This window comes from Rousettus aegyptiacus, unplaced genomic scaffold (genome assembly GCF_014176215.1).
Source record: "Rousettus aegyptiacus isolate mRouAeg1 unplaced genomic scaffold, mRouAeg1.p scaffold_m13_p_7, whole genome shotgun sequence".
NCBI lineage: Eukaryota > Metazoa > Chordata > Mammalia > Chiroptera > Pteropodidae > Rousettus > Rousettus aegyptiacus.
The window spans coordinates 65,857,522-65,879,263 of NW_023416310.1; the positions used below are offsets into that span (position 1 = coordinate 65,857,522).

At 48.0% G+C, this 21,742-nt stretch overlaps 1 long non-coding RNA gene across 14 annotated transcripts in view; it reads right to left on the reverse strand.

Moving 5' to 3' along the window:
* Positions 1-14,868: 14,868 nt before the first annotated feature.
* LOC107514935 overlaps positions 14,869-21,742 on the reverse strand; it is a 43,444-nt gene continuing 36,570 nt past the window's right edge. For 11 of the 14 annotated variants that reach the window (XR_004952048.1, XR_001597927.2, XR_004952045.1 and 8 more), the window contains 2 exons: positions 17,078-17,189; positions 14,869-16,735 (listed from right to left, as the gene is read on the reverse strand). This is a non-coding gene — a long non-coding RNA (uncharacterized LOC107514935). Of the gene's footprint in view, positions 16,736-17,077; positions 17,196-21,742 lie in introns of all 14 variants that reach the window. The other 3 variants (XR_001597923.2, XR_004952051.1, XR_004952050.1) reach the window with 3 other exon arrangements.

The following is a 21,742-nucleotide window of genomic DNA, read 5'->3' on the forward strand; positions in this document are numbered from 1 at the left end:
GTTTGTTTTGTGTGTGACTGGACTTCCTTGGGTCTGACCCAGAAGAGTAAGGATGGGGGTTGAGGTGCCTGGCTGGGGAGCAAGTTGCCAGCTCCACACCAAGTGCCACCAGGTACTGGGAACATCCCCACAGCAAAGCCACCACACCCCACCTCCTCGGTTCTGTTCATCAACAAAAGGCCATTTGGCACAAAGGGTTCACCTGAAAACAGGACCAGCTGAAGGGTCTGGGCTTGTGTAAACGGCTGCCAACGATTTCTCCATTCACTCATTCAACAGACATTTAGCAAACGCTAAGCGCTGGGGCTGAGGGCACAGAAACAAGAAGGGCAAGGCACTCCTAGTTAGACAGGAGAGGCCGAGACACCAGCAAAACAGAGGCAGAGTGACAAGCAGAGGGCACGTAGGGCAGAAGAGGAACAGCCAGGGGGAGTGACAGATCTGCTGTAAAGGACAGAGGGTCACGGAGGGCAAGACAGGAGTCAGGCCTCTGAGGGTCGGCAGCCATCCCCATGTCCCCATGTGGAGAAGAGAGAAAAGCACTCCGGGCAGAGGGAGCAAAGGCCTGGGGTGTGACCTTCAGGGCTATGGGAGTCACCAGGAGCAAAGTCAAAAACCCAAAATAATCCAGGGAAATAACTGTTGTAGCTCGCATCTCACACAAAGGGAGAATTGGCTAACATGGAAAGAGTTCTCTGGAAACATCAGATAAAACAAGAACAAAAATTTAACAAAACAACAGGCAAAACCCCTAACAAAAGCACATTAACAGGCCATCTGCAAAAGAGGAAACACATGGCACCCTGGACAGAGTAAAAGACACTCGACATCAGCTACAATAAGAAAGGCGAAGTGACAGCAGCTCTTAGACACCAGTGTTCTTCTGTCAGCACAAAGACAGGGAGCTTAACAGCGCACCACGCGGGCAGGGCTGTAGGAAGACCCTGTTCTTCGGAGTCACTCAGGGTATACAGCTCCTACTGAGGAAACATGGCACCTATGGAAATTACAAGCAATCGCCCCCTTGGACCAGCAGCTTCACTTCTGGGGATTTATCCTGCACATGATAAGACACCCTCGCAAAATGACACAAGAACAAAACCACTGATTGCACATCACTTACACTAGCAAAAGACTGTACACAGCTAAGTGCCTGCCAACAAGAGCCTGGCGGAATGAATCACAGGGCATTTTTACCATGGGACACTCTGCAGCCATGAGAAAGGACAGGGACACGCCCTCACAACACAGAGCCCTGACACCCGAGGGAGGGCCAGAGGCAGGCAGTGCCTGAGTGGGGGCCTGCACATAGAGGATGAGGTAAAGCTTCCCAGTGTGTTTGTATCTGACTCGAAAAATTCTGGAAGAGACACAAGAAATTTAAAAAGTGGCTGTGAGAGGCCGAGGAATAATATACAGAGGGACAAGCGCGGGAGCAAGACGTTTCTCCAGATATTTTTTGAATAGTTTTATTTTTGAATCATTGAGATTACCTACTCAGAAATAAAATAATTTTTAAAAAGCCTTTTGTCAAAAAAAAATTTTTTAAAGAGCAAGGAGCTTATCACTTATTTGGGGAAAACAACTGTGCCAGCCCTCGGGCACTCGACCCCAGCCCCTCACCCTGACTCCCACAGCTCTCTGCAAAGCCCTGGCCCAGCACTGTCTGCTTTGTCACTGTCTTTCAAAGAATGGGAGGGATATAAGGGGCAGGTTCCCAAGTGGCCCCCACTGCACCCCAGGTAACAGGGCTGGCGGCAGGCATGCAGCAGGTCTGGGGAAGGAAGCAGAGGTAACCTTGGTGCCCAGCTCTGTTAGCATCCCCTTCCTTGGTTAGTGACACAGTTCCACCTCTCTCAGTCCGAAAAGGGGGACATCCAGAAAGGACAGACTGTGAAAGCAGCTCCCCTGCGAGGAAGCCAGACTGTGCGGGGTAACTGGCACAGCCACTCTGGGGAGCAAGCTGATGCATCTAGCTTTCTTTTAATGTGCTTTATGCCTCAACAACTCGGCTATTTGGTATCTTCTCTATAGAACAGAACTCTAGGATATTTTGTTTAGAATTGTGCTTTAAAAGTTTAAGAAGATGAACTGGACATGACCCAACTTCCTTTGGTTAAATAAGTCACGGCCAATTACAAAGGAAGAAGGCAGGGCTGAAAAGGAAGGCGATCAGTGGACAAGGCCTCAGGAGCAGCAGCTGAGCTGCAGAACAAGTACAGAATGATACCGTTTACTTGAAGGAAAAAGCAGATATCCCAAATGCATAGGCATGCAAGCAAAGTGAGGCGTCTGGAGCTCCGGGGGCCAGCAGACTGAGAGCAGAGGCTCTGGGGTTCCCCTAGCTACAGTGTATGAGTGCTGTATAAGAAGAATGCCTTCACAAATTCTAACACTGTTTTTTAATCCTCTATGTCAAAATGTGAAAAAGGCCTGGGTTTCAACTCCTAGATCTGAAACAAGACTAAAACTGACCCTCCAAGGGCTGGTCCCATTCTGGTTTGCGGCCAGGTCCCCTCCCCGCTGACAGACTCCTTTCTCTGCACTGGGTGTCGGTTTCTAAGCGGAAGCGTCTGAGTGTTTTAGTGGGCAGAGCCAGAACCACCACCCCCACCCAGCCACCAAGCCCAGGAAGCACAGCGGGAGTGGTAAGTCTTTGCAAGTGTCTGCACCTAAGGCAGGTGATGCACTACCCACCACAGTAGCAGCAGCCTTTAAGGAGACCCCATGTGCTTGCAGGATCAAGGCAAGTCTTGTGCACGTGACCTGACGGCTCAGATTCTGACACAGTCCATGGGGCAAGAGTGTGGCTCTCCCACAGGCTTGAGCCAGAATCTGGTGGGGGAAGGCAAGTGATGCCATGTGTGTGAGAGCATGGCTAGGCCAGACACAGGTTGGGGAGGCGGCTGCCACCACGTCCTGGCCAGATGGGAAGGGTAAGTCATGTGAGCTCTGTGCAGCCCTCCTCTCAGCCCATTGCTCACCCCTCTCACAGCCTTGCCACACTGCCACAGACAGCCAGCCCAAGAGGACACCAGTAAGAATGCCCAGGGAACTGGAGACACCACCCAGGGGTGCGGGACTGCAGCTAGAGCCCCCTCCCAGTCCCTGTCACATCTCACCCACGTACTGGCTCAGCTGGCAGTGGGGAGCTATAGACCTGGGAAGCCAGAAGCCTGCTCCTCTCATCTACATAAACCCAGAGTCAAACCCTCTCTGAAAGCACGGAATGCAGGAATGCAGTAAGTGGGCCAGGAAGGGAAGGGCGGAGAGGGCAGTGGCATTTAAGTCAGAAGCCACATGGTTTCTGAGAGTGGCTAACCTCTAGCAAACAGGGTGGCTGCAGATGGAGGTGCCAGGTGAGACCTGAGCCTGGGCAGGTAGGCCCTCTGGGCACCAAGGCGTGACCTGTGACTAGTATCCAGCCACTACCCTCTGGGCCCCAAGCTTCCCCCAATGCTCCTCTTTCTCCCCAGCTCCTCACCTGCACCCCAACCCAATCACATCAGCCAGCAGGGGTGAATCGGGAAGTGCAGGCTTCCAGCCACCATCTGAGCATCCGCAGCTGCCGCTCCACCTGGAGAAGCACACAGCAGGAAGGAGTGAGCATTGAGCGCACGTGAGCCCTGGAGCAGAGGGATACGTGGGACCCAGACACACACAGGAGCATCTATATACATTGTAGTTTGGCTTTAATAAAACATATCAAAACACCTGGAAGACGTGTGGAGCATGGGGCTGAGCCTCAGTGCCCTCTAGCCTAGGGGTGAGATTGTCGTCCCAAGTAGGCAGTATCCTCCAGATCCCCATCCCCCGCAGCCTCACTGCCAGACAGCAGGTCCAGTTCTCTCCCTAAAGGCCCTTCCAGGGCCCGAACCTCAAGAACCTTGGTCTTCCAATACCTTAGCTTACATACTATCTACATACTATCTTACATACTATCTCCCCACCAACATATATGTTCTAGGTTAGAATGTAAAATTTTTCATCATAATCTTAAGAAGTTAATGGCAAATTTTATCATTCCTATAATATAGTAACTTTGACATTTAAAAATAAAACCATTACATCTATTTTGTAAATGTATCCGATGAAATCCTGATACTTAGTGACCCTCCTACTGTCATCCATCTAAAAATAACATGAACAAATTCTTCAACAGTTAGAAAATTTGCAACATTCCCTTTTCTCCTTGAACTGATATTTCCATTCATTTTCCCCCATGAAATGTTATACTAATATAATATGTATTATGCTTAAAAGCATTTCACTGATCATCCTATGATACTTACTTGCAACAATAAATGTTCAATTAAAATTTAGTTATATTTTTACGTAATAATGGTACGTCAAATTTTTTTAAATTCTTCTAGATTGAGTCATCATTATAATTGGTGTTAGTATACAACTGATAGAAATAACATATAGAAATATACTATATTACAAATGTTGCTTTTTATTAGCAATATATCTTGATCAAATAGAGGTTCTTAAAATCATTTCATATATTTATATATTACTCATAATTAGAATGAGGGCTTAAATTTGATCCTAGTCTTACTTTGGTTTTTTAAATGTAAGTACTGGGAAAACTTGTATGTATAAGCCGCAGGAGAGGAGAATGAAAGGAATTTTGTTACAGCAATGTCACTCAACTCTTTGAAATCCTTCTGAGTTACCTGCCAAAATCACATAGCCATCTACCATCAAAATTGTTTAATGATTTGTTAACTAACAATGCATTAAGGTCCTCTTTCAGGTTTTTTTAAATAAATTTATTTATTTAGTTTCAAGTATACAGTACATTGGTTAGACATCTACATTGTTCATGAAACAATCCCCCCGATTGCTCCCTCCTTCCTCTGGCCCTCCACTTAGCCATCATATTAATACTAACTGCATCCCCTCTGCCATGCTCCCCATGCCCAACTGTCAACTACTAATTTGTACTTCTTTAACCCTTCACCCCATTCTCCCAGCCTCTCAACCCCCCTCCTCTCTGTCTGTCACCAAATTGTCCACTATGTTTGCGAGTCTGTTTTTGATTAGTTTGTTCTTTTTGTTCCTTAGATACTGCATATAAGTGAAATCATATGGTATTTATCTTTCTCTGACATTTCACTCAGCATAGTAACTTCTGGGTCCATCCATGTTGTTGCAAATGGTAGGATTTCATTTTTTTTTAATGGCTGAGTAATATTCCATTGTATATATGAACCATAATTTCTTTTTCCAATCATCTGTTGGTGGACATTTAGGCTGTTTTCATATCTTGGCTATTGTAAATTGTGCTGCCATGAATATTGGAGCGCACAGATCTTTACAAATTATTGTTTTGGTTTTCTTTGGATAAATCCCCAGAAGTGCAATTGCTGGGTCAAAAGGTATATCCATTTTTAATTTTTTGAGGAACCTCCATACTGTTTTCCTTAGCAGCTGTACCAATTTGCAATCCCACCAACAATGTGTGAGGATTCTCTGCATCCTCACCAACATTTGCTGTTTTTTGATTTATTGGTGATAGACATTCTGACAAGTGTGAGGTGACATCTCATTGTGGCTTTAATTTGCAATTCTCTGATGATTAGCGACCTTGAGCATCTTTTCATGTCTGTTAGCCATCTGTATTTCCTCTCTGTTCAGGTCTTGTTCAGGTCTTCTGCCCATTTTTAATTGGACTGTTTGTTTTTTGTTGTTGTTGGGTTGTATAAGTTCTTTATAAATTTTGGATATCAACCCTTTATCAGATGTATCATTAGCGAATATCTTCTCTCAAACAGTTGGTTGTCTTGTTTTGTTGATGGTTTCCTTTGCCGTACAAAAACTTTTTAGTTTGATGTAGTCCCATTTGTTTATTTTTTTCTTTTGTTTCCCTTGCCCAAAGAGATATATCTGAAAAGGAATTCCTGTTAGTAATACCAGAGTTTACTGTCTATGTTTTCTTCTAAAAGTTTTATGGTTTCAGGTCTTGCATTTAAATCTTTAATCCATTTTGAGTCTTTTCTTGTATACGGTATAAGAAGATGGTCCAGCTTCTCTCTCTTTTCTCTCTCTCTCTTTTTTTTTTTTGGCATGTATCTGTCCAATTTTCCCAACATCATTTATTGAAGAGACTGTCTTTACCCCATTGTATATTCTTACCTCCTTCGTCATATATTAAGTGAGCGTATAGGCATGGATTTATTTCTGGACTTTCTATTCTGTTCCATTGATCAATGTATCTGTTTTTATGCCAGTACCATGCTGTTTTGATTACTGTAGCCTTGTAGCATAGTTTGATATCAGGTAGTGTGATACCTCCAACTTCGTTCTTCTTTCTTAAGATTTCCATGGCTATTTAGGGATTTTTATGGCTCCATATAAATTTTAGGATTATTTGTTCTAGCTCTCTGAAAAACACCATTGGTATTTTGATAGGGATTACACTGACTCTGTAGATTGTTTTGGGTAATATGGCCATTTTAACAATGTTGATTCTTCCTACCCATAAAAGGGGTATATGCTTCCATTTATTTGTATCTTCTTCAATTTCTTTTTTCAATGACTTGTAATTTTCTGAAAACAGGTCTTCTGCCTTCTTGGTTAATTTGATTTCCAGGTATTTTATAGTTTTTGATGCAATTATAAATGGATTTGTTTTCTTCCTCTTTCAGTTTTGCTGGAAGTAAAGAAATGGAAACCTCCAGAGGTGCCAGGGTCCTTGAGTCCCCCGCTGGACACTGAGACGGTTCCTCTGTCTGTGCCATGATGGTCTGACACCCCAGGGCACCGGAACTTCTAACGATTATGAATGCTTGGGCAGCCCGCTGTCCCATCTTTTCTGGAGAGTAGAAAGGCAAAGGCACCTGCCGGTGGGGGTCACTCCAGCCTCCCTTCCCTGCCCTGGACTGGATAACTGCCAAGAGTGAGATAGCTAGTGCCAGGGTGTCGCGTGACAGCAGTGACACCACCACACGGAATAGGGATAGAGGCTGGAGCGGGAGGCCCAGGCTCACGCCTACCTCGGACCTCTTTTCCTCCTCTGTAGTAATTCAGGGTGGGGGTGAGTTCAACGATCAGCTCTAGCATCTGCAGTGTAGGGCCTCATCAGTAGTGGGACAGCGACCCACGGGTGACATGGTGGAATACCCAGATGGATGTGAGAGGCAGTCCCTTAGGTGCAGTGGTCAGGGAAAGCCCCCTGAGACTGGGGATTAAGCAGAGACCTGAATGTAGACAAGGTGCCCATCTTGCAAAGATCTGGGGGCACTGCAGCCCAGAGGGGGGGATCTTCAAGTTGCCAAGGTCCCAGACTAGAAGTGGGCTCAGCACAACGAGGCACAGCAAGAAAGCTGTGGCTGAAGCAGATTGGGCGCCAGACGTGAGGACTGGGCAGGCGGGGCCCGGTCTCCAGGAGAGGAGCTTGGACTAAGTGTGTCACACAAAGCCATGGGACGTTCCTAAACATGGAAGGGTGATCTCACATGTTTTGTCATTCCTGCTGTTGTATGAAGAATGAACCCCAGGGGCAGGAGGCGAGGGTGTCAAGACTGAAAGCAGAGAGACAAGTTAGGAGGAGATAATGTCCTTGGACGAGTGCAACAGCAGAGAAGCTGGCAGGGCACATATGTGGGCATAGAGACGACGGAACAGGCTGCTGGAGCAAGTGTGGGGGAGAGGAGAGCAGGAGTGATGGGAGGGCTCCCTGGAGAGCAGGCAGCTGCCCTATTCTCTGGGAGGGAAGCCTCAGGAGGAGGCGGGTGTCATGTGGGGGGTGGGCCAACCATGGCAATAGGAACTCAACATTCCCAAGAATATAAAACCCAAATCCCACTTGGGATCAGACTCAAGAATGACCAGCATGTGGAGGTCATGTGCTCTGGGTCACATGAGACCACCTGACACAAGCATGTGGTCGAATAGAAAGAGTGGCCCAAGACTGAGGACACCGAAGGGGAGGCCCACCAGGCCCAGCGATGCCCAGAGGTCAGTGCCAAGCACCTACTGCTGGCTTCCACGAGAATGCTGTGTGCAGCAGTAACAAGGGAGACAGAGCTAGAGGACTACTGAAAGCCATTCGGGGGTGAAAGGCAAGGAGTGCAGTCCATGAGTGCAGACAGGACTCTGGGCCGTTTTGCTGCGAGAGAAGTGGGTACAAGCGAGGAGCTTGGGAACATCAAAAAATGGTAGCAGCCGAAGAAAATGTGGAATTGGACCACTCTTTCTATTCTGTGTTTACCGTGAGGCTTGCTGTGGCGCCTCGGTGTGTGCATGTGAACCTCTCGGTGAAGGGAGAGCGGCTGGCAGGAACCAGGCTTCAGTGAGGAGGTGACAAGGAAGGAGATGCTCAGGCACAATGCCAGTAGGTCAGCAACACCGGATGGGAGTGCGAGGTGGCTCTCTCTGGAGGGCTGCCTTCTTCTGAGCAAGGGGGCACCCCGAGTATGCCCAGTGGTGTCAGGCCATCGTTCCTGCCTGCTGCTCCCAAACAGGGCTGTTCTGTCAGACCACACAGGCTGGGCTGCCCCAGCTTCAGGCATATTCTGTTGGGTCATCCTCTGCCAAGCTCCAAACACTGCAGTGCCATACCTCCAAGCTCTTCGAGGTCCTACTGGCTTCCAGAGGCTTCTTCTGTGACTCACCAAAGCATGGCAGCTGTTAGCAGTGGCTATCACAGGCAACGAATGCATAAGAACGCTGAGATTTTAAATCACTCAATCAATATGAATACAGAATTGCAGTCATCAGCAACCAATGAAAAAAGTCAGATACTAAAGAAATCAGTTGACTCCAATAAAGCAATGAAAGATATTAACTACAATTCAGATAAGAGCCAAGATTGCATCTGTATCAGTTGAGAGACAAGTTTGAAAGCAGTTAAGATACAAATTGGGTAAGGGAACCATTCAAAAGATGCCCATGGAGCTTAGTCATGAAGTCGGCTCACAGCTAAAAAGCCTCAGCTTAAGGCCTCGCACTGACTTCACAGCCTGACCCCAATTCCAAGAACTCATTGCTACTCCGTGGTTTGTGCCATGTTACCCAACAAGTGACCAATGGCCCACATCAAGTTCCTGAATCTTTGACCTGGAGCCATCTGAGATAATCAATCTGATCTGTGCCTTGTGTTTAGTGGGTTCACACTACCAAGAAAGTATTGAAAGGTAAAAAAAAAAAAAAAAAAAGGAGTTGATGACATAAATGAAACCTCTGGCTTTAACACTTCTGTGTTACTTTTAAAAATAAGTTTTAGGATCATCCTAGCAATCTGTCTTTGTTATTTAATGTGTCTGAAACAATTTTTTTAAAAAAATACGAAACATTAACAATCTGAAACATTAATTTTGTTAATTTCAACTTAAAATGCGGAATTGATGTCAAATTTCTGATTTTATTTTGAAAGGCAAAAAACAATTTGGTTACACTTGGAAAAATGTTTGAATTTTCAAATCTTGATTTTTTTCTCGTTTTTTTTGAGTTATAGGAATTATATAGATGCTTAAAAAGATTTTGCTCATAGATTTTTATGTCTGCTCTGGCCAGCATTTGAAGTCTTTAAAAGAATTAGGTATATTAAATTTGTGGTTACATTATCTCTATAGTTTAAAATACTTAAAGGAACTCAATTAACTATGCTAGAAAGGAGTTAAATATTTAGCGGGCTTGGATAGAGTAAGCAATGAAATAATCAAGCATTAATTTAAAAAGTGAAAGTGGTTTTTCTTGTTGTTATACCAAAAAAATGACCTTATAAATAGAATAGCAATTTGTAAGCAGAACTTAAAATGTTAAGAAAATTTTGATTTTTAAACTCTTAGTTTACTAGAATTAATACACAAATAAAAAGCCCGTGAGTTCTCAGCTGGGCCCCTTTCTGAGCAGTGTAATGAGCTCTTGAACCTTCACACTCTGTCCTGCCCAGGGCATCAATCATCCCTTTGTCCAGTGTGTCCATGCTGTAGATGCTCCCTGCCCACTGGTCACTTGGTAGCCATCTCTGTCATTAGATGAGCTGTCATGGTACTGTGGGATGTGTGTCCACGTCACCCTTGTTAATAACGGTCCCAAAGCTCCAAAGTAGCCATGCTAGTGATCCAGATCTGCCTCTGAGAAGCCGGAAGGTGTAGTTGTGTCTAGGAAAACTCACAGCGTATGTCAGGTTCAGCGCTGTCAGCAGTTTCAGGCATCTACTGGGGCTCTCAGAAAGTGACAGACAAGGGCGGGCACCCCCTTACCAGTGTGTAGTTTATGTATTCTCGTGTCATAATGTGTCTGTTTTAGCACTGAGATCTCCTCTCAGCAGTTCTTGAGCAGCAGGTCGGGTGATGGTGGACCCCCTGCTTTTATCCACGGGGAGGTCTCACTCTGCCCTCTGTCCTAGGGTAGCTGTGTGGGGCAAGGCACTCAAGTGGGTGGCTCTCCCATCAGCTCTTGGACACAGCAGCCCCTACTCTCCTAGCAACAGGTTCTGCTGCAGACCGCAGAGCCCGGGGGTCCCATGTGAGAATTTTTTTTCTCTTGCTGCTTTTAAAATTCTCTCTTCATTTTTGATTAGAGGCAGTTTTATTATCACGTCTTAGACATCATTTTGGATTCACATGATGGGTGACTTAGTAGCTTCATGAAACGGGATGTCAAGTTTCTCCCAAGGCTTGGAGTTCTCGGCCATTGCTTCCTTAAAGAAGCTTTCTCCCTCTCCTCCCTGCCCACTCCCTTCCTCTGGACTCCAATGACTCCAATGACTGACACAGAGACTATGTCTCCAGTGTCCTGTGGGTCCCTTCCATTATTCATTATTCATCCCTTCATTCTGCCCTATCGGCTGCTCTAACAGCACCATTCTGAGCCCTACGATCCGCTCCCCACCCCCACCCCCTGCCCACCCCTCCGGCCCTGTCTACTCCTGAAGGAGCTCTGTATTGAATTCTTCAGCCCAGTCACAGTGTTCTTTGGCTCCAGAATTTCTATTTGGGTTCTTTTTATCTCATCTCTTTGTGGTACTTCTAATTTTTGATCTTATATCGTTTCCTGATTTTGTTCAGTTGTTAATCTGTTCTCTGAGTGCCGCTGGAACAATTACTTTTGAATTCTTGGGTAATTCTTGTATCCTCATTCCTGGGGGTCTGTTATTGGACGTTTGCTGTTTTACTTTGGTGGTGTCATGTTTCCCTGATTTTGTTGTGATCTCTGTACCTGTGTAGGTGAGTCAATGCTCACAAGAACAGGCAGTCACCTCTTCCAAACTTTACAGACTGGCTCCCGAGGAAAGAGCTTCACCTGCAGGTGGCAGCACACTGCAGCACGCTGCGACCCTGGGTCTCGGGGAGCAGGGGCATGCAGGTGCCTATGTGGCAGGGGCCAACTACAGACACACATGCAGTGGTGGGGGGGGGCATGGCCAGCAGCAATAGCCTGGGCCAAGTGGCAGCTGGGGGACCCTAGCTATCGGCATGCACACCTGTGGCTACAGGGTCTCGCCACAGGTGCCAGCAGTGGGGGCTAGCAAAGGGAGTTGGGCTTGGGTGTGCACAGCTGGAGGGGCTCACTGCAGGTGAGCCCTGATGTGCAGGCAATGACAGGAGAAAGGGCCAGACCTGAGCGACAAGTAGCTGCAAGGCCCGGCGGTTGGTGCGCACTTCTGGGCTGCAGGTGTCCCCACGGGTGCACACACAGCAGTGAGGCTGCTGGTGAGAGCCAGGCCAGCAACGTGCAAGCTCATAGCTGGAGGGGTAGCCCTGAGCATGTGCACATGGCAGGCTCAGCTGTGGGCGCCTTAAACTCTATACATATAGCCACCAAGGATAGGCTGCTGGCAGGACAGGTCCCAGGCTCTGGTGGGCAAAAGAGGAAAGGGAGCAGGTGCTCAGACAGCAGGTGGCTGGGGATGCAAACCCCTGAGGAGCAAAAGGCCGTAAAAGCTGCAGGGGTCCGTGATTTCTTCAGTGGCAAAAGCTGCTGGGGTCCTCTGCAAAGCAGGCCGCTAGGAGCTGTGGTCACGTAGCCCTGCTCTTGCCCCTGCCCCAAGAACTTGTCCAGCTTTACTGTTCTGGGTGGTATGAAACCAAGCATGTCCTCCTGCAGTGCCTGGGCAGGCTGGCTGCGGATGCTGGGGCTGGTCTGCTCTTCCTCCCAGTGAGGGGACCTGCTGCTGGCTGGGGAAGGCCCCTTGGGTGCTGAGCAATGCTGGCTCAGGAGAAACGATGCCAGCACAGCAAGGGTGCCTCCCTCCCTCCCTGTATGTCCATTCCCAGATGTTTGCTCCGCTGTGCTGCTGAAGTTTCTGAAGCGGACTCCAGAGTTATTTCAGTTCATGGCAGCTAACTGCTCATTTTGTTAGGAGATGGAGGCTGGGATCCCCTATTGTACCATCTTGGTGACATCGCCTCAATGATTCCATTTAAATAAGGAAACTAAGGCTCAGAAATAATAAACACCATCACGAAACTCGTGTATTCATTCGATGATGTTTAGAGAGCACTAAGCAGTGGCAGACCCTGGTCTAGGTGCTAGAGACTCAGGAGGGAGCATGTTAATGTGAAAGACAGACAGTAAACAAGTAAGAAAATAAATCATTTCAGTTAGAGGTAAATGATGAAGGTGAGAAGGGGGCTTGAAGGAGGTCGCCAAAGAAGGTCATCACGACTGAGCTAAGCGATAAATGAAAAGAAGGAGTCAACCAGGAAAAGAAGAGCAACCCACACAGAGAGCTGGAAATGTCAAGGCCCAAGGCAGCAACCAGCAAGGCAAGTTCAAGAAAGAGCCAGAGAGCCAGTATGGCTGCAGCAACCCGAGAAACAGAAGAATCAGTGGTGTGATGGGAAGTATTCCAACCACTGGCCTTCTGAGAAAACACAGAAGCTGTGGTTTGCAGCGCTACCAATTTCCCAGGTGTACAGACTTCCACCTAGCGAGCTACCGACTGGAAGTCACCAAATGCAAAGTTGGAAGGAGAAGCCTGCAGGCAGCCCTCGTGAGTAGGCGTGAGCAGCCTCGGCACATCATGAGTACGTGAGACGAATCTGAGAGGCAGGTAAAGGCCACCAGTCACTCCCGCTTTGTAAGCCATGAGGAGAAGTCTGGATCTATCACGAGATTGTTGGGAAACAGTGAGAGGTTTTAGGCAAAAAGTAACATTATGATATTTATGTTTTAAAACATGCGCCAACTCTGAGTGACGAATAGACCCGACAGGAGCAGAGATGAAAGCTGAGCCGCCAATCAGGGGGCTGCCGCACACCCAGGGGTGATGGTGGCCTGGTCCACCAGCAGAGAACGAAGAAAGAACAAAGGTCCGGGACACCAATCTACAGGCAGAGGTCAAGGTTGTCCTGGCAGGTTGGATGTGAGGATGAGGACAACTTCTGAGGCTGCCCAGCAGAACACGGGGTAACTCTTGGGGTACCCAGGAGAGCGCCAGGCTCAAAGCAAGCGGCGAATCAAGGGCTCTGCTTCAGACATGCTCAGTTGGAGACAGCGATGGGACATGTAAGGGAGGGTATCAGGGAGTCGGAGAGCTCTGCACATCTATGCTCAGACAGAACACACAGGGTGCAGGCGTGAGCCAGGACTGGACAACACACAGAGGTGCAGGAAGCCATATGACTCCACAAGCCTACCGAGAAGGCAGGCCCTGAGCGAGCCTGGGACAAGTTGGTACCGAGAAGTCTGCCAGGAGTGCCAGCAAGGGTGACCAAGGGGCAGGCAGGGCAGGGAGAAAGCAGGAGGAAAGCCAGGGAGATGGGTGTCACAGGAACCAAAGCAAGGATGCACCTGAAAAAGGAGGAAGTGCCACCTGCCCCCAGTACTGCTAAGAGATGTGGCGATGAGCACAGAGAAGTAGCACCAGAGGAAGGTTGGTGGTGGCCTGGGCACGAGAGGCTCAGAGCAATGGTGGCTGCAGAGTGAAGAAAGAACTGCGTGATGCAGATGTGGAGACAGCAAATAAAAGTGCGAGTCTCTGGAAAGGAACACCGAAAGCTGGTGGTGGCTGGAGAGGGATACACGTCCAGGGGGGTTCCTCGGCAGGGCAGCCATCAGGGCACGTTCAGAATTGGTGGCAGGAGGGGGTCGGTGGTATGAGACGAAAGTCCTGAGCAGGCCGGAGGCAGAGAAAGCCAGAGCTGAAAAAGAAAGAGGTCGTCCTCAGGGCCGCCGTGTCTGTGGTGACGGGGTGGGGAGGCAGGAAGTTCCATGTGGCCAGACTGCTTGCCTCGGTTCTCAGTGAGGAAGGGCTGGACATACAAGGCACGAGTAAGCACCTCTCCCCTGCCTTCCCCCCAACCCAATGCACTGCGCTAGTGCCCCGAACTGCCACCCTTCTGGGCGGGGTCTTCTGGCCCTGCTCTGGCCATGGGTCTCTCCGTCGTTTTAAAACGTAGGACCTGGAGACATGCAGCGCTCCTGAAATCGCCTCTGTGACAGAGGCAGCTCAGCCGGCAGGGCGTCTTGTTTCTCCAGACTCACATGGAGGACAGATGGGGGACATGGGAGGCTCGGGGATCCTAGCTGGTTGCATGATGCGCTGTGACAAACTCCCACCATCACAGAAAGTAAGCTCTGGGTCACTGGCCTGAAGAGGGTGGGAGGGACGGCCAGAGCACATACATCCCTGATGATACCTCGCAAGAGGCAGCTGAGGTTCGCCCAGTGTGTGCACCATTCTCACATTTGACACTCACCCCATTTGTTGTCACAGGGGGATGAGACTTGAGCCTAGATGCCCGCATGTCTCCCTTTCCCAGTGTGACATCGGACACTGGCATCAGCCATCCCAAGGCAAGTAAAGATGGCCCCGAGCAAACCGTAGGTGGAGGCTCGTGTCTGGAAGACAGATTCATCCACCTACAGCTGCCTTTGTTGTGGCGCAATCAAATTTAAGACCCACAGAGCTAATTGAGATGAATTGTGAGCCTTTATTAGCCAGCTGGTGACTGACTCTCCCCACTAGAGAGTCAGTGCCAAGATTTCAGAGGAGGTCGCTTATAAAGCCTACAATTACATTAAACAAGCAAGCAGGTTTACAGAAGCAGGAATTAGCCATTAGCATATCTTTGCACAGGATGACTACACCCTTAACATTAGCATATCTTTGCACAGAATATCTCCTAGAACTATACTCTGGTTAAACATTAAGCAAGCAAGCAGAAGTTGGCCATTTGAAAATTTCCCCCCCTTAACACCTAGTCTGTCATTGGAAACACCCGGAGGCTGGGTGGCTGAGGAGCCCGAGACTGCAGGGATTCTGGTCCCTACACTGCCACTGAGTCATCACTCTATAATCAGTCCCCACCCCACTCTGCCACTTCCTCGGGAATTCCCACACAAGGTTTGCGGAGTCCTGACTTCTGGCTCTTACTGAAGCCGGAGGCGGGATGTTCGTGGAACTTCCTCTGCAGAAGGAAACGGTGACCTTTAAACTTTCAAGGAAAGAGAAGGAAATGGTGCCGTAATGGGTTTTCTCTCATTTACAGAGAGACCGCAGTGGAGTCCCTGAGAGTGGGGACCGAGCCCTACCTGCCTCCTCCGGGGACTTTAGACCGGTGTGAAGGGGTCACCAGTGAGGACTCTGCAGTACCTACCTGAGCCTGGGTCCCAAGCCTGCCCAGGATGCCTCTCCATGACATTACCCATCGGCCACTTGGCCGCCCTGTGTAACAAAGGGACACAGTCCTCAGGCTTTGGCGGTGCCTCGGCTTAGGCAGAGCCCGGCATGGCGCTGAGGGGGCTCCCTGTCCCCGTGGTCAGAGGTCCCTGACTACGGACACTCACAGCCCCTAGGCCTCAGCCTTCCTGCCAGCTGTGTTGTGTGCTCTGGCACCACAAACCTGCCGAAAGTTTCCAGCCAAACGGAAAAATCACAACGCAAATGCAGAGGCGAGAGAGATCCCACAAAGAAAAGGAAGCTTGAAAACAAAAGGGCTGTGAGAAAGAGATGCCCTCAGGGTGATAAGATTGTGGCACCACAGGACCACAAAAAAAGAACAAAGTGCTGTGGGGAAGGGAGAATATTCAAAGGTCAAGAAAATATCATAAGAAATGAGACCTGAAGGAGAGAACTGGGAGGTCAAGTTAAGCGAAGCTCCCAGAAGATAACACAGAAGGATAAGACTTAGAATATAGGACAGGAGCAATAACAACATTGAAAACAGATCTAGAAGACTGAGAAGCTGAAAACAGAGGATTCAGAGGGGGAAAAAAAGAGGAGAAACAGAGAGGAAAGGCACTTAATCAAATAATCAGTACAGTTTTTGGAACTTGGAGGAAGGACATGTGTTTCCAGACTGAAACGGCCCACTGACTGTCTACCATAATGAATGAAAAGGGAGTGTACTATGAAATCTCAGAACACTGGAGACAAAGAGAGAACCCTATCACATTCCAGATGGAAAACAAAGGCCTCATGGAAATAACTGGGTGTTTGCATGGCGTCGGACTTTTCAGCAGCAATAGTGGAAGTTGGAAGAAGATAGAGGAATGTCTTCAAAACCGTGAGGGAATATTAATTCCGTCCTAGAATTCTACATCCAGCCCAACCATCCACCAAATGTCAGCACAGAGTAAGACGTTCTCAGACACACAAGTACCTGAAAAGTACTCACTCCTCAGGCATCTTTTCCCAAGAACCCACTAAAAAGGGTAAACCAAGACAGAGGACCCATGGAACAAGAAGGGGTCCAAAGCAGGGAAGATGAAGGAGCCTGGTGATACCAGGCTTGGCAGTGGAGCCTTAGCAGTCTTTCTCAGGACGTCTGAAAGTCTGAAGAAGAAATTAGGACAATCAGTGGGGATTTGGAGTTGGATCAATGATAATCAGAAGTGGTTTACTGTGAAGCTGATGGAGCTTACATTTCAGGACCATCATTTGCCTCCCACAGGGCCCTGCGCCCAACTTTGTGTTCATCACTTACATTGGCTTTCACGGCCACTAGAAACTAAGCCCAGCCCTAATGCTGAGCACATACAAATTCCACAGTGAAAGAGGATGGTCACTGAGGGAAAACAGAATATGGGACTGGCAAGGAAAAGTGCCGAGTTCACCAAATACCTCAACCCCGAACAGTGCTTACACCTTCAAAACAGGACAACCCCCATCACTGACCTGAGAAAATCCACGCATGACTGGTGGGCCAGGAAGTGGAAGTTAGGTGCGGTGCTGGCACCTGGGGCAGGACCAGTCCTCATCTCCAAAGTGGGGAAGATGCCGCGAATGCCTAAAGCTGAAAGTCCAAGAAGCAATAAAATGAGCACATTGTCACAGAACAAGCATTAAATACCAAGCGGCAGAGATGGAGAAGGCTGGAATCTGAGGTTTCTGTAACAAATCTCATAGAACTATTGGACAACTTACATGCAGAAATTTGATTTAAATAAATAGACACACATAAAATAACAGAAGTGTACTATTTTGTACTATTTTTCAAAGCTGGATTTTAAAAGAAGAAAAAGTCTCAACAGTTTCATTTCAATAACTAAAATGCTTCTAGATTGGTTCACCCCATCAATATCAAAACTTCCAACTTACATTCAAAACCAAACCTCAGTCCCACATGTGACTATCTATCTCACCACCCTTACTCGGAAGAGTAGCAATTAAAGAGAAAAGAAACGTTAGCTTCTGCGTGCATGTCTGTGTGTCTATGTGTGCTTCTGCATCTCTGCGTGTCTGTGTGTCTCCACGTACATATCTGTGTGTCTGTGTGAGTGCGTCTCCATGTATATATGTCTGTGTGTTGGTGAGTGTGTTTCTGTGTGCAGGTCTACACATGTGAAACAAGCATGATAGAGCACTGGGATACAATGAAACCCAAGAGCTGGAACAGGAAATGCCTGATCAGACCTTAGCAGAGATTGCATTAGACAAGTGGACTACAATAAGGATACAATGTCCATTGTGCTGTTGGGACTAATCCAATGCTGTCCTTAATGTGAGCTGCAGGCGGGAGGGGGCAGAACATCACCTATTTCTGTGGAAGTCAGCCCCCCGCCTGCCCTGCAGGCCTGCCCTGAGGCCAGGTGGGACAGTGCAAGTCCCCTGCCCCTCCCTCTTTGGCTCTCCCTGCCCTGTATCTGGAACGTCATGTGTAACGAGCCCCAACAGTCTAGAGCTACCCTGGCACCTTCTTTGGCAGCCAGAACTGTGCCGGGCATAGAGGAAACACTTGTGTGATGGATCCTTTTAGAGTAAATGGAATTCATTTTGAGCCGGTAGTTCCACCGGGTGGAAGCGTGCCCAGTGAAGGGACACACACAACCGCTGAGACAGGGGCACAGCCAGAGGGTGGGTGGAGCTGAGGAGGTGGCGGGGCTCAAGCGCTGGGCAATCACTTGGTAAAATACTTTGAGCCAGAGGCAACTAGCTTAACTTCCCAGGAGATCAATTACATTATCTGTAAAATGGGAACACTGGAATAACTGATTGGTCAAAGCTTATGATGATGAAAATTACGCAGCCAGCAGAGAAGATCTTGCTACAACATGTCATAGAAATTTCCATCAGACACAAAGGAAGGGAACTTGAATGTTTTTGAGTCTTATTTTTCACTAGGAAATTCCTATTTGTCTGATTTTCACAGCTAGATTATGAGGGAAGAAGAGCTGAACCATGTAAGGTGACAGAAACTCCAACCGATTGGACCCCAAAACCACGGTGTTTCTCCATGCTCCCGTGACGGCCTCTCTCTCATCCTCAGCCAACCCTCAGCCAGACGCCTAGGCCAGGCCTCCAGGGACAAGGCTGCCAAGGACCGAAGAGGAGGAAAGTCCAGTCACCCTGCTCCATCGGCGAGTGACAAAAACCCAACTATGAGGAACAGGAAGGTCCCATCCTTGCCGATAGCACCCAGGACTCAGCCCTAATCCAGGGGCCCACGCACAGAGCCTGCACCACAGACAGGAACCGGCTCATGAGGGCTTAAGAAAGAAGCGGTGGGACCAGCAGTCAGAGGGACTGGAGGCACGCTGCAGAGGGCTGTCCTGCAGTGTCAGAACCCGTCACCTTTGAGGGCACATTGTGGACAAACAGGTGGACTCACAGGGGAGCTAGCAGGTCTGGTTGCATAGAAGGGAGAACCTCCCAGGGACAGAGTGCTGGCACGGTTACAGCAGTCCCGCCCCTGCAAGAATGCAGTAGGAGGCACTCAGTCCCATGCCGAGGAGGAGGCTGTGCCAGAAACACAGCCTAAAGTCTAGGAGGTGCAGGAGTTTGCTAAGGCCTTTGTTTAATGAGACCCAAGAGCTGGGACAGGAAATGCATGATCAGACCTTAGCAGAGATTGCATTAGACAAAGCAGGGGGACTGCAATAAAGGGTGGGCCCTGGGCCTGGCTGACTTCTGGTGCTGAGAGAGCTGGGTAGGGCGACTGCCCAGAAGCGCACAGAATGCTGAGCATGGGCGAGCTTGCTACACAGGGACAGACTGGGAGAGCTGGTCCACAGGGGTCTGGTTCTCAATGCCACCATGTGTCCAATGAAGAGGGCCCAAGAGAGGATGTCCTCAAGGACAGAAATGTTCTGAAATATGTTTTAAATGTTGTTCTTATTATAACAAAATATGCACTTATTACAGAAATTTTTTTAAATAAAGAAAAGCACGAGGAAGAAAATTCATGACATCTGCGATACCACTGCCAAAATATTTGTTGTTGACATATTAGTATATATCTAGCCAGTCTTTTGTGTTTTTATAAAATTGAATCGTAATACATATACTGCCCAGGAACTGAAATGCAGACCAAAATTGCCAAAACATATTTACTTCATCTGTGTCAATGAGTTTACATTACTATTTTACAAAGAGCTCTCAAAAGCAAACAAGAGGTTGACCCCTTCATTTAAAAAGGGTAAAAGTTGTTAACAGGAAATTAATAAAAACTGTTAAAAGGGAAACTAGCCAGCACTGTGACAGGCATGGGGAAGTGGACATTTTCATGCAACGTGGTTCGCGGTGTGAGGGACACAATCTCCCTTGAATACAATTTGGCAATAAAGCACTGTAAGCCTCTTATAATTCCACTTTTAGAAATTCATGCTAAGAAACTTTATCTCCAGGATTAAGTAAATATTTGCCTTCTTTTCTTGTTCTTTGTTTTTATTTAACTCAATATAGCTAACAACAAAAAATATTTTTAAAAATCTCCAACGCTGGCTATTCAGTTTTTTGGGGCTTTTTGTTTTTTTTGTTTTTTTTTTTTTGGTTGATTACTGGATTCTTGCTGGTTTCCAACATGCAGTGACATATCTGTCATAAATATATCACTAGAAGTTTGCAGCAGGCTTCAAACTCGTATAATTCTATCCTGATCAAATAACATGATTCAGTTAGTTTTGAAACTAAATGTTCTTCTCCCCCACACAAGTCTCCTAAAACCAATAACCATAAATAGGCTAGCCATTAATTGAGCCATTAGGAAAATGCCAAAACCCAGCACAGGCATACAGGCTACACAAAGGCATGTACCCTTCACTCCTGGAGATAGAGTGTGTCAGCGAGAACTGGCCACAGCTACACTACACACGCCCCCAATTCAGCTAATTCAGTACATGGGGCCTGTGAAAAGGAACCAATGAGGGAAATGGTGGTAACCTGCATGGCAGTGCCACCTACTCACTAAGCGGGCACCGGCAAGGAAGCCCAGGGGAGTATCCTTGGATGCGGCACCCTCAGCCATAGACAGCTTGCACCCTGCCCACTGGAGAGCAAGTGTTGTGCAGGGTGAGTGGGTTCCAGTGTTCAAAGGTTCGTGTCTTTACATAAAAAGCCCAGGACAAACACCAGCAATTCGACTGGTCTTCATCTGAAGAAACAGTCATTTCTTCCAGCGAAGGAGGGAAAAACGGCCATGGCAGATGGACAGATTTGCACGATGGCACCAGGACAGCCTCAGCAGACCACTCTGCACCACGTGCTGGCAGACAGAGCTACTAACCCCTGGGTGTGCTGCAGCTCCACTGGAACGGGAATTAAATTCCATGATCTAAAACGTGCCCTAATATTGTCAGCATAATTTAACTTCCAATTCGGTTCTTTTCCCACTTTGGCAGTGTGTTTGTTTCTGTGAAACTGTCCTGGTGCCAGCTCTTGGATGCATCCCCCATTGGCAGAGAAAACTTCATCATGGAGACCGGTGCATCATGACATCTGAGCAAACAGGGCCAGAGGTGACCAGCACATGACTGTCAGTTAGCATGCGGCGTGCCCGAAGCCGAGAGGCACTTAGTTTTGTCCTGCTCAGTGCTCCTTTTCGAAGGTTTCCAGATTGGCTGCAGCACAGCCTCCTTCCTCCTTAAATACTCAGCGGGAACCTCAGCACCACCCTGATTCAGTGTCCATTTTTCAAAGCGCCACCCCGAGGGACCCTCCCCTGCCCGAGGTAAGCTGGGACTGTGGATTTTACCACTGGCCAGAGCTGCCACATTGGAGTTCAAGTGATTTTGGTAGATGGCAATGTCCTTGACGTCAACTTTCAAACCTGCTTCAGCTTCTTCTGGCTATACAGGCTCTCTACCTGGGCCATCAATGAGGGTCACACAGCCCATGGAGAATCCCCATAAATAACACGTTTGGAACACCTGGCAACAGGCAAGATGTGTGGGTGCAAGTGATAGCGGTGCCGGCTGCTGGGACAGTTTGTGTGACTCTAGCTTCTGTTTCATCAGAAGAGGACAAGTGTCACACGCTGGGGAAATACAGAACAGTTTGGGGAATTCCACATTTTCTAAAATGACAGCCTTCTTGCCGTTGTTCCAAGACTTTTTGAACCCAGTG